Genomic DNA, 13,814 nt, shown 5'->3' on the forward strand with positions numbered 1-13,814 from the left:
GGTCCAAATATATATAAAAGTACTTTTAACAGAACTACATAAAATATCAAATTTATCATCATAGTGAGAGATTTTATCACACATTGATGAAATACAACCATATACTGAGCCTTAAAGCTAGTCTTAAAAGTTTTGAAATATTAATAACATACATACCACACTATTTGATCACAGTGAAATAAGCTGAATAAATAAATAACCCACAAATAACTAAAAAATCATTATACGTTTGCAAATCAAGAAGAACTTCACATTGCTTCATGGGCCAAGGTAGAAATACTAATTATAATCAGAAAATATTTTTGAACTGATTAAAATTACTATATTAAAACTTGGATACTATAGTCAAAGTCATATATAGAAGAATAGTTACAGCCTTAAATGCATATAGTAAAAACACGAGAAATCAATAATCATAATAATTTAGAAAAATGAAACAGCAAATTAGATACAAAAGCAGAAGGAAAGAAGTAATAAAGATAAAAACAAAAACTATAGAACAACAAAATAGAGGACAAATACAGAAAAAATCATTTTTCAAAAAAATTAATAGTCAATAAAATGTATAAAATTGATCAAGTGAAAAGAGGGAAGGCCCAAATAAAAAAGATTAGAAATGAAATGGGGACCTAACTGCACATACTGCTGGTGACCTTGCCTGAAACAATCCACTCCTTGCTAGAGCTTCCTTTTCCCGCCCCTTATGCCTATAAAGACTTTCATTTTGTACAGCTCTTCAGAGCTCCTCTCTATTTTCTAGATGGGATGCTGCTTGATACTTGAATTGTTGAATAAAGCCAATTAGATCTTTACTCAGTTGAATTTTGGGGGGTTTTTTTGTTTGTTTGTTTTTAACACCAGCATTAAATAAATAGTATTGGAAATGCAGAGGCAAAAAGACCAGTATTGTTCCAACAAAAATATGTTTTAAAGAGCCATGGCCTTGTGAAAAATAAGCATTGCTCTCTTATTCTTGTGGTGGGAGCTATGACATTAGACAGGAATCACACCTTTGACAATAAAGAACGAAAAGAAATGGTTCCTAAACTTAAACAGGAGGGGATAGTGTCTGAATACTTTGAAGAATCTTTATTTGCACTGATTGGCAATAAATAAATATGTATGTGCCTCTTCTCTAGCTGCTATTCTAAATCTTCATTAATATATCACTATGTGTCCTATGGGCCCATGAATTTTGTAGTTTTTAAAGTCAATTTACTTATTTCTACAGTGAGACACAGTAGAAATATTTTCTTGGTGTCCCATACATCCTAGCAGTGACCCTACTTTTTGAAAAAGCCTGGGGCAGAGGATGGGTGTAAGGTAACGGGAGAACAGTAAACAATTGTTTTTGAGTCTCTGTATTAGATATTTTATATTAATTTACTCTTTTAATCCTCACAACTGGCCTATAAAATAGATATTTATTCAATGCTTACTAAGAAACAGAGACTCATAAAAGTTAAGCAATTTCCTCAAAGTCATACAAAGTCATACACAGTAATTAACAGAACAAGGATTAAAATCCAGATCTGTGTCACTGTGTAATCTACCCTCTATGTTATAATATGATTCCCTAGTACTCTTAAAGCATGGGTAACTTTCAGGGCCAAAACAAATACTTGGTTCTATCAAGAAGGATTTATGACAACACAATTCTTGAAAAAGAACACAACATTAAGTACATTTCAATAATAATCTCTATACCTATATGACCTGTTCTTTTGATTTTTCAGGTGTCCTTTTAAACTTTCTTGGCATTCTCACATTTAGGAAAAAAAAGCATTTAACAATATGAAGCAAACTTTAGAGTACTCATATCTAGTTCCAAAAGAGGGGAATAAAACAATGACTTTAAATTTGTATTTGCTAACATCAATGAGAAAATACAAAGGTCCACTGAGCACCAATTTAAAGAGTAGGGTTAATGTGGCTATAGGAAAACTCATTAAAGAAAATGCTGACATTTAATCCTAATTTTTCAATTAAATAGAATAATTGGAAAAGAGCCATCTCACTTGGTATTCTGCTGACAATGAATGTGGACAGCAGATAAATATAAAAAAATGCCTGATAGATTTTTCTGAGATCATCAGGTTGTTTCTTTCAGGGCAGATAATCCCCCTTCTGGCCAATCATAATATAAAGTAGATCGTATAATATTAGCTAACATTTAGATAATGCAAGTCATATACCAGACATTGTTCTAAATGCTTTACATATATTAACTTATTTATCCTTAAAACATCTTATTGAGGAAGATACTATTATTACTATTTTCATAACCATTTTGCAGAAGAGACAATTGAGACAGAGTGGTCAAGTCATTTTGCTAAAGTCACACAACTGGTTAGTGACAGAGTGGAATTTTAACCCAACCAATCAGTCTTCTGTGTCTACGCTTTAATCACTATGCAATATAATCTCCCTGCATAGAACAGAGATGAAGAGCACAGACTCTGGAGCCAGACTGCCTGAATTTAAATACAGACTCCACTGCGTACTCAGTATGTGACATTGAGCATAATTTCTCTCAGCTTCAGTTTCCTCATTTGCATACTAGATTGGCGTATAGAATTATGTCTTATTCAGATCTTTGTCAGGATTATATGAGGTAGCCCACAAAGAACACTCAGCTCAATAACTGGAGGTATTTAATCATTGTAAGCCATGATTATGATAATGTAGTCACTCTTCCTTTTCCTCTGTTATTAGACAAACAGGTGAGGAAGATTCAACAAGGGATAGCCTAGTACTTCTGTAATACCAGATGGGCAAAAGGGATCAACCAATACATGGGCATTTTAACATTTAAATATTACATATCCTTAAACCTGGGCTTAAGACTTTTTTAAAAAGTGCTTTAAAATACTATACTATTAGATCAGGAAGTTATAATAAATTATGATATTAGAAGATGTCCCACTATCTTTTATGAAACAATATTAGCAAATGCTCCTAATGTAACCAAGCAGGACCCTATGAGGCCTTCCCCCATATCCTCTGCTTTAGCTCCTCTCTGAAGTATCTAGATAACAGTATTTGATGCACATTTCCTGAATTGTTTTACAGATGTGAAAACCCCTGACCAATGGAAGATGTTAACTACTTGATGACCATGAGCCTCCTGGAACCTAAGGACTGATAATGTTAACCTTGTGACACCACCCTGTCCCCTCACCATCAGCCAGACAGAACATGCACGAGCAGATCATGTACCCTGCGACACCCCCACCCCCACCCCACGCCCGCAACCTGGCTTTTAAAAATGCTTTGCCAAAACCCTTTGGGCAGCTCAGGGCTTTTTAGGATATGAGCCACCCGTCTCCTTGCATGGCCCTGCAATAAACCTTTCTCTACTCCAAACTCCTGACGTTTCAGTTTGTTTGGCCTCACTGTGCTTCGGGCACATGAACTTGCACTAACACTAATTATATGTAGGAAAATGCTCTTTCACTTCTAATTTTTATTGAAAACATATCTATTTAGGTATAGATTTTTAACATATATCACATGAGGAAAATGTTAGTTAAGGAAATTGGCTTGTTTATTCCTAAAAACTTCTTCATAAAATCTAACTCTACTATATTTTGTTTTTAATTTGGAGTCATTGTTTTCCATGACTTTCAACACAATATTAATCTCTGTTTCATTAAATTTTGTTGGTGATGCAGCATTTCTTAAAAGACTCCTATTTTGTTGTCTCCAAGATTTGTCTTTCAAGTGTCTGATATCCATTCTGAAAGTTATGGTGCTGGTGCTTTTCTATTTGAAAGCTCATAGTTTTAATTTTTCTCAGTTGAATTACATTTTGCTGGAAGTTAAGCAGCTTCTGTTAAAAAACAACAGGAAGTTTTTAAACAAATTGATGTTTCAATACTTTAACAATATCTTGTGTGATGCATGAATTTGGTCATTCTAGCCTCTCTTTACAATTTGTTTTATCTATTTCAACAGACTTGGTAATCTCTCCTGCTTTAGTTGCATAGTTTAAAGTGTAGTAACAATAGATATATTTCCAAAAACACACATAACTCAGTTAGGTGAACAAAATACAAATAGTTATGCTTAGTTTGCATATGTGCAGGCATTAACTGGTATACCACTACTGACACTTAATTGACAGCCATTGTAAGATGTGTTCTAATTTCAGACATGCTAGTATTTGAAAAAAAAATACATCTTCAATTGGATGAAATGTGATAACTTAATTTACTATATTGCTCATCTGATCACATAAACATCTGTCACACTCTCACTGTCACTAACTTCACTATCCATAGGTTTCTCATCCTTCCTTTCTTTGCTTACCCAACAGGAACATTTTTAACTTCCCCTAAACTTCATAGTTTAGAATAGAGATAGCAATCCTCCAGGCACAGGCTTACCAACAGAAATAGTCTAATAACTAGTCTGCAAAAACCAACCTACATCCTGCACCAAAGTTAATTATCCTACATTTTGAAGAACTATAATGTACTACAAGAATGCGCCCAGTTCTGTCCAGCAAGACAAGTTAGACTTGTCGTATGGCAAGTTAGACTCAAAGCAGAGATTCAGGAATATTTTACAAATTTCAAAAACTGTGATCATTTCATCATCAACCCTTTGCTCTTTTCTGTAAAAGCTGCTGAAAAGACTTGGGCAAAGTTTAGAATTAGATCTCAACTGGACCCTTGTATCTCCAGTGTAAAAGGAATTAACTAAACTTTTTGGGGGAAAGACCATTAAGATCTTGACATTTATCCTTTTAAAATCTGTACCTTTAATTTTTTTGCTCCAATTTTTAAAGTTCTACTTTAATACTATTTATTCTCTTAATAAACCACAGAGAAAGAACCAAAAGTCAATACAATTTTTTTAAGTAGCTAAACAACTTACAGATAAGAGGCTAGAGATTAAAGAACAAAAAGAACATTCTGATTAAGACTTGAATCTCAAATTGAAATCTTTAACAATCTTCCTTAACAAACTAAGTCATCTCTGTTCTTAATAAACTAAAGGGGAAAAATATTCTCCAGGAATATGGTCTCTAATTACATTTTTAAGTACAATTTTTTTAGTGATTTTATCTCTGGACTCATACTCTTCTGAGTATTTTACATATCAGAGATTCATGGTAAGTCCTCAATAAATGTCTATTATTATTATTTTCAATTCTTTTCCCACATACAAATTCTTGTCCTTTAACTCAGAATAACTAAGTCATACTAAAAGAATCTTAAAGAAAAGAGTATTTATCCTATTTGCTTATGCTTCCCCTGAATAGGGTCTAGTACTGCTGATCTACAGTGGTTAATTTAAAAGATCTAGTTGACCTAAATACAAATTTAGCTTTGTTTGAAATTTCTGCAATTCCATTGAACATATTATTGTCCATCTAGATGGTTAATTACTATAAATATAAAAAAAAGATTATCTCATATTGCTATAACATATGTATTTTATGACAAAGTAGGAGTTAAACATAATCTTTGATAGATAAAACATTGCATTTGTAAGGAGTACAAATAGAAATAGTATTTCTTTTTCCACTCCCTGACACTTTATAAGAATTAGGGGGAAAAAATGCCCAAACTAGTTTAATTGGGTTAGATGAGATAGTGAAAAAAGAATTCATGAGAAACTTTTCCCTATTAAATTGAATTTGCAATTGATAGCAGAGTATTAAAAAATCTCCATTTACTTAAATGTTCACCTTGTTAAATATTATTGTCCTTGGAACTAGTGATTAAACAATTCTTCTAGGCAGTAGTTCAATATAAAAATTAGTGTAACTAACTATATCTTATCTTATTCTACTAAAAATACAGAATTATAAAGTTTTCACATTGTACTCTGCAATCACAACCATTGCCTCAGCATGCTACTAAATGGTGTATTCTAATTCAGAATGTGGCTCTAATTAGCTCTTAAATGAACTTACTTTAAAGAAACTGAACGCTATCCAAGAGTATTTGTTTGGTAAGCACAGCATTTGAGGGATATCATTAAATATAAGAGAACATGCATGGCAATCACTAAATGAAGAAACAGAATGGAATTTAAAAAAAAAAATTTGTATTGAGACATGTGATATATAACATTTTCAGGTGTACAAGATAATGATGCGATATACGTGTATGTTGCAAAATGGTCACCACAATAAGACTAATTTAACATCTATCACCTTACAAAGTTTTTTTTGTGTGTGTGATGAGAACTTTTAAGATCTACTCTCTTAGCAACTTTCAAATATACAATATAGTATTTTTATCTGTAGTGACCACGCTCTACATTATATCCCCAAGACTTACATTTTATAGCTGGAAGTTTGTACCTTTTGACCACCTTCACCCATTTCTCCCACACTCACCCCTTGCCTCTGGCAACCACCAATCGGCAGAACTGAATTTTTGTTTTTTTTAATTAATTAATTAATTTATTTATGGCTGTGTTGGGTCTTCGTTTCTGTGCGAGGGCCTTCTCTAGTTGCAGCAAGTGGGGGCCACTCTTCATCGCGGTGCGCGGGCCTCTCACTATCGCGGCCTCTCTTGTTGCGGAGCTCAGGCTCCAGATGCACAGGCTCAGTAATTGTGGCTCACGGGCCTAGTTGCTCCGCGGCATGTGGGATCTTCCCAGACCAGGGCTCGAACCCGTGTCCCCTGCATTAGCAGGCAGATTCTCAACCACTGCGCCACCAGGGAAGCCCCTGAACTGAATTTTTTGAAGCTATAAAAACTGTACAAAATTTTTCAAACTTTAATGTTAAAGAACCAACTATGACACTTTAAAAGTGGCCTTACTATTCAACAAAATGGATAACAATTAATGTTGGGTAAAAGTAAAGAAAATCTGGGTACGTTGTCAACTTTTATGTTCTGTCATACCCTCTAGACAAAGACCACAAGGAACATACCTATAGTTGAACAAGTTAGGTTTACTGCTTGGTGCTATGAGAGAGAATGTATACTATGGAGAACTGTGGAAGTTTTCAGTAAGGGGATGTTAGAAAACACTTATAAGAGCTGGGCTATGGTTGGATGACTTGGGAGAGGGTACAAGGGGTGATGTCCTGAATTTGGTTCTGTCAGAAAATGGGACAATTTTACAATTGGGTATCTCAATAAATCTTATTTATAAGAAAGGTACACTAGAGTGAGGCTAAAGCTATAATTGGTAAAGAAGAAACAGTCACTCATATTAGCTAGAAGAGGGAAGTGTTTGCTATCTGTGGCCTCCACAATTATTGATGTTTTGTTTGTCTGCAGACATGATTATTATTTATTTTTTTTTTTAAAGATTTATTGATTGATTGATTGATTGCTATGTTGGGTCTTCGTTTCTGTGCTAGGGCTTTCTCTAGTTGCGGCAAGCGGGGGCCACTCTTCACCGCGGTGCGCGGGCCTCTCACTATCGTGGCCTCTCTTGTTGCGGAGCACAGGCTCCAGACGCGCAGGCTCAGCAGTTGTGGCTCACGGGCCCAGTTGCTCCGCGGCATGTGGGATCTTCCCAGACCAGGGCGCGAACCCGTGTCCCCTGCATTAGCAGGCAGACTCCCAACCACTGCGCCACCAGGGAAGCCCTGCAGACATGATTATTAAGTGGGCTTGTTTTTGTCTTGCTCTATCATGGTCACAGAGTGGCCTTCTCTGATGTTGGCATTCTATGAAATTATTCTGTGTGCAAAAAGAGAACACCATCATTTAGGTAGGAATGTCAGGGTAGTTAATAGGAACACTAAAGCCTGGTTGATAGTATCAGGCCAACTCCCAAATGTCAAGGGAGGCTTTTCTCTTTGTCATCATTCATCATAAAGACAATTAGTTGATATTTTTTCTCTTCTTCGACAATTAGTTGATTTTAACTCAGTAAAAATATACGTGGTGGCTTTGTTTTTACTCAATTCTGTACTATACCATCATGTGTATTTTTAAAATGATTTTCTTCCAGTTTTACTGAGATATAATTTACATTCAGCACTATGTAAGTTTAAGGTGTACAGCATGATGATTTGACTTACATACATCATGAGATGATTTCCATGACGTTTAGTGAATATCCATCATCTCATATAGATATAAAATAAAAGAAAAAAATTTTTCCTTGTGATAAGAACTCAGGATTTACTCTCTTAACAAGTTTTATATATAATATACAGCTGTGTTAATTATATTAATCATATTGTACATTACATCCCTAGTACTTATTTATCTTATAACTAGAAGATTGCAACTTTTGGCCACTTGTCATCACATGTGGACACAAATGTGCTGCTGAATAAGCAATATGGGTGGGGTGACTCAATTTTATTAAGTTTAAGATTTTATTATAACTAATGATGTGATCTTTTAAAAAATCCATTTTAATAATATTGGATGGACTTCCAATTTACATTATGGATTTATGTAGGGGAAATTTTATCATTAAAACTAATAATCCAAAAAGATTTGAAAGTAAATATGGAGAAAATAAAGCTGAAGTAGGAACTGGATTTTTTTGTTTACTTCAGAGAATCAAGGTTTACATAAAGTAAAACTAATAAAGAGAAAATAGGATAGAAATAGTTAATAGCTAACATTTATTAGCTTATTAAATTGATAATATTACCTAACATTTTGAGTGCTTACTATGCGCCAAGTAACAGACAGGCATTAATTCATTTACTCCTTGCAACAACGACATGAGGTGAGTTCTAGCATTATTCCTATTTTACAGATGAGGAAAAAGAATTAGACAAGTTGCGTAATTTACCTTAGGTCATCCAGGCTAATATGTAACAGAAACAGATAAGTGGTATGAAACCATGTCTGTCTGACTTCAGAGGCAAGCCCTCAATCTTTATGCTGTCACTTTATTTTCTAAGGAGTTTCCTTCAGGAAAGATCATCAGTCATAGCGTTTAAGATTATGAGACATCAGAGTGGCCATCCAGTATGAGGACACAGAGAATATGATGCCAATCACTGATGAGGTCATTATTTTAGGCTAGATAATACAATTTAATATTAGTATAAAGATTGAGAAAGGTCATAAATAGTTTTCTGCTATAAAAAGCACAAGAACATTATCTATAGAGTGACCAACCTGAAACAATTCATCACATTATGCTCAGGCTATGTTGAGGTAATGATGTGAAGATAACTGATGCAAACAAATGTAATTATAACAGATATTTCACACAAAAAAAGATGGCTAGTACTTTTCATGACTCTGCCACTATTTCATAGAACGTATGTTTTTTAGTTGGATAAAGTACAAACCTAGATCTCTCTCCTTGCAGTTGGAATTAAATTTTAACAAGACTCATATTCTCAGGACTATTATATTTCTTTAGTGCATCACTAGATCATGAGTACAAAGGATTAACAGAAGCAGTGTGTTAAAATGATATAATCCTTTCAGAAACTTGACAATAACTTGGCAAAATTCAAAAGCATTAAAAGTTTTCATACCCAGCTTCCTTACTATATACCAAAAATCTACCAAAAAAAGGAAAAGAAAAAAAAGATTAAAATCTAAAATGCAGAAAAAAAACTATGAACAAAGAATTTCATCAAAATATTTAATGTTGGAAACATACTACATTTGCAATATCAGAGGAATAGCTAAGTGAATCACATACACAAATAATTTAATAAAATGCAGCCATTTATAATTTATCTTTTAATGTTTTTAATGATGTAAGGAAATCTTTATGCTATATCCAGAATAACAAAACAAAAAAACAAAATAAAAAGTCTACACACATACATAAGCTCACAACTATATACATGCATATACAGAGACTGGAGAGAAATATAGTGTAATATTCTGCATGAATATTTAAGAATAGTAATGATATATTATTTAAATATTCCTTAAAACTCTTAACTTTCCAAATTTTTGACAAGTATAGTAGACATATCTGTCACTTACTTTCCTAGACACTCATTTTCTAGAATCTACTGTAACCATAGACCCTTGAAAGGCAGACCTTACGACCTTTTCACTCACCTCCTCACGTCCAACCATGGATAATCATCTATCCCAAAGCCAGTCAAGGCACACTGGCAGCCCAACGCTAAATATTTCAAGAAATGAACTGAGATAGAGAGATCATAATCAATTACTAATAACAATAGATGCTGAGCAGTCATAATTTAGAGTTGTTGCTGGTGGTTCTAATGGGCATTGAACAATAAGAGTAAGAAGGTGGTAAGAGATAAAGAGAAACCGAGTAGCACAGCAGCAGATAGAAAGGTAGAAACCAGATTTTAGAGTTCATAGGGCTTCTGAAAATAACAGAGTGGTCTCAGTTCCTGACATCCCAAATCCAAATTCCATGAAGCCCAACATTAATTATTTTCATTCTTTGGAATCCTGAGATATCTGTGGCTTTATAATAAACAAATTTTTACTTGACCTAGTTTAAGTTGGTTTCTGTACCTTGAAACCAAAAGAATTTGACAGAATAAATGAAAGAAAATGTAGCAGAACATCTTAATATACTTCCCTTCTTATGAAAAAATGGAATGGGAATATCAACTGGAAAACTACAAGTTTCAATTGTGTCCCTGTGAATACAAAATTCAATTGTACTTTGCGTTCCAGAGTTAACATGCTTCCTTTTATATGACTAGTTGAAGTTTCATTTAAAGGCAGAAAAATGAGTCAGAGAGACTGACAGAAGGGGACATCCAAGAGATTCCAAGCATGAGAAGGATTCAAAACACTGATGCTGGTTCTGATATGTAGAAGAAAAAATTCCTCTACCTAATAGTTAATATCAACCCCCAGCTGACAGGATATGAGAACCTCTGCCCTGCAACCATAAGGAATTAGACTCTGCCAACAGCCTGAATGAGCTTGGAAGTGGATTCTCCCTAGAGCCTTCTCATAAGAACTCAGCTACCCAACACATTGATTTTGTTCCTTGTGAAATCCAGAGCAGAGAAACCAGCTGAGTAAATTTAGACTTCTGACCTATGGAATTGTGCGATAATAAATTTGTGTGTTTTAAGCCTCTAAGTCTGTAGCAATTTATTATGGTAGCAATAGAAAGCTAATATACTATCTTAGATCATCTATACCCAGTTAAGCATTCAGATGACTACAGACGCATAAGAATCACAGCTGAGCCTAGCTCAATTGCTGATCCACAAAAGTGTTTGATGTTTTAACCCACCAAATTTTCGGATGATTTGTTAGGTAGTAAATAATTGATATAGAAATAAGCACTGCTGTATTAAAGGTCAAAGCAAATGGCATTGACTTGGAGACTGGGTGAAGGGTGGAGCCTTGAAAAGTAGAGAGTAAATTGTAATTGAAGGCTGAAAATATGGTGATGAAACTGCAACAGGAAGCTAGAAGTAGAAACCAGGTGTCTGATAATATATTACAGTAAGAGTATGGATAGTGAGAAGAGCATAGTTAGATCCCTGGGAAACAGAAACACTTAAGGGATTCAGAGAGAAAGAGGCTATCAGTAAAGGAGATTGACAAGTAGTGTTTGAGGAAATAGGCAGAGAACCAAGAAAGAGTGATTCAAGCAAACTGATAATGATGGAGAGGCCAGAAAATTGTTTGTGTATGTTAATGTGTATGTGTGTATCAGGAAAAAAATCTATAAGTATATACAGTGAAATGGTAATAGTAATCATCTTTGAATAATAGAATTACTATTGATTTTTTTCTCCTTTTTATTAACATTTTCTAATTTTCCTATTAAAAATATGTGTAAGCCAAGGGTCATTTTCTTTTTTTTCACTTTAACATTAATGAAGATATCTTCCTCTACAAAGAGTGCTGAGAAATACTAAAATGCCACAGAGAAATAAATAAAAAGGAAAAAGAAGTGTTCACTTGATCTGGCATTCAATAGATTTTTCACAATTTAAAAACCATTTCATTTATCAACAGAGGAATGGATAAAGAAGATGTGGTACATATATACAATGGAACATTAGCCATAAAAAAGAATGAAATAATGCCATTTGCAGCAACATGGATGGACCTAGAGATTGTCACACTGAGTGAAGTAAGTCATAGAAAGATAAATATCATATGATATTGCTTATATGTGGAATCTAAAAAAAGGGTACAAATGAACTTATCTACAAAAGAGAAACAGAGCTACAGATGTAGAAAACAATCTTATGGTTACCAGTGGGTAAGGGAGAGGAAGGACAAATTGCGAGATTGGGATTGACATATACACACTACTATATATAAAATAGATAACTAATAAGGACCTCCGGTATAGCACAGGGAACTCTACCCAATACTTTGTAATGGTCTATATGGGAAAAGAATCTAAAAAAGATTGGTTGTATATGTATATGTATAACTGATTCACTTTGCTGTACACCTGAAACTAATACAACATTGTAAATCAACTATACTTCAATAAAAATTTAAAAATAAAAATAAAATAGGAAGTAAAAAAAATTTTTTTAAGTAAAAAAATCATTTCATTTGAATTTGGAAGATGAATGGAGGTTGAGGAATGAATGGGAGCATCCACTTCCCAGAGGTGTCATAAGCAATAAGCAAGAAAAAGTGGGTAAAGAGCTTGACCAGCGCCTTAAACATATTAACAGAGTAAGCACTCCATCAGTGAACACCAGTTAACAATTTTAGGGAAGGATGACAATACCTATATCATGGTGGACATGTTTTGGATATAGGTTACCTTCAGTAAATCCTTTGGCCTCTTTTAATCTCCGTTTCCTCATCTATAAATTGAGAATAGGGATATCTACATATATTTCCTCAGACAGTTAAGAATTTGATAACATGTGCAAAGCTCAAGCTCTAAGCTTTGGCTTAGAAATATTTCTGAATTACTGAGTAAAGAGGTGGAGAGAGCAAGCCTGTAACAACCCTTGCAAGAAGTCTGGCTGTGAAATAAAGGAGTGATTGTGATCAAGGTACACAGAGCTAAGGGAGAGTGCTTCAAGATAGAAGAAATTAAGTATATACATTTATTTTCAGAAGAGAAGGAAATAGTGAAGAGTGGTAAGATGAATCTATGAAAAAAGAACTGATGATTAATTTGTAAAACAATATTTTTGAAGAAATGGGACTGGATGGGCTCTAAAGCATGGGAAAGGCATTTATCTCAGTGATCTTTCCCGTGACACAAAAGGTAAGGATAGGTATCAATATGGAGAACCCAAATCCAGGAAAATATTTTTTTGGTGTGTCCCAGCTTGACTGGGCTTCCACCTGAAGCTTGGAGAATATTCATTTTTGACCCCACAAGTTTGAAAACAGTAACAAAAATAATAATTTCCTTGTTTTCCTTGGTGTATTATAAAAGCATCCCTTCCTCCACAAAAAAGGGAAATTTAGAAAGGTATTTTACTGAATAAAAAAATTGAGAGAAATATATTTACCTACTTGAGTAGTGCCTTATATAAACACCTTACCCAAAAATTATTGCTAGGTCCCAGATATTTTTATACAATTAAGCCTCAGTAATTTGAATTCCCACTTCATATACACCCTGGTTAACACAAGGTATGTGCTTGTTCCCTTAGTACCCTGAATTAACATTTTGAACACTTAATTTTGGGGGTTCTGTAAAAGGAATGTTTTTAAGGTATTTTTGGCAGGTGCTTTGGCTAGCTTCACTGAATCTATTCATTAGTACAAGGGAGCATTTTCCACTAGTTACAGACCAAACCTAAGGTAAAGCTTACTGGGTAAACATTCCTGTTTACTTGTCATGGTAAATTATTTGATTTATGGTTGAACTAGTTTGCTATACACAATAGTTTTGTTTGATAAATTCATAAATAAAATATAGGGGCCAAGATAGGTGGTTGGTAATATGTTAAGGAAAATATAACA

This window comes from Balaenoptera musculus, chromosome 1 (genome assembly GCF_009873245.2).
Source record: "Balaenoptera musculus isolate JJ_BM4_2016_0621 chromosome 1, mBalMus1.pri.v3, whole genome shotgun sequence".
NCBI lineage: Eukaryota > Metazoa > Chordata > Mammalia > Artiodactyla > Balaenopteridae > Balaenoptera > Balaenoptera musculus.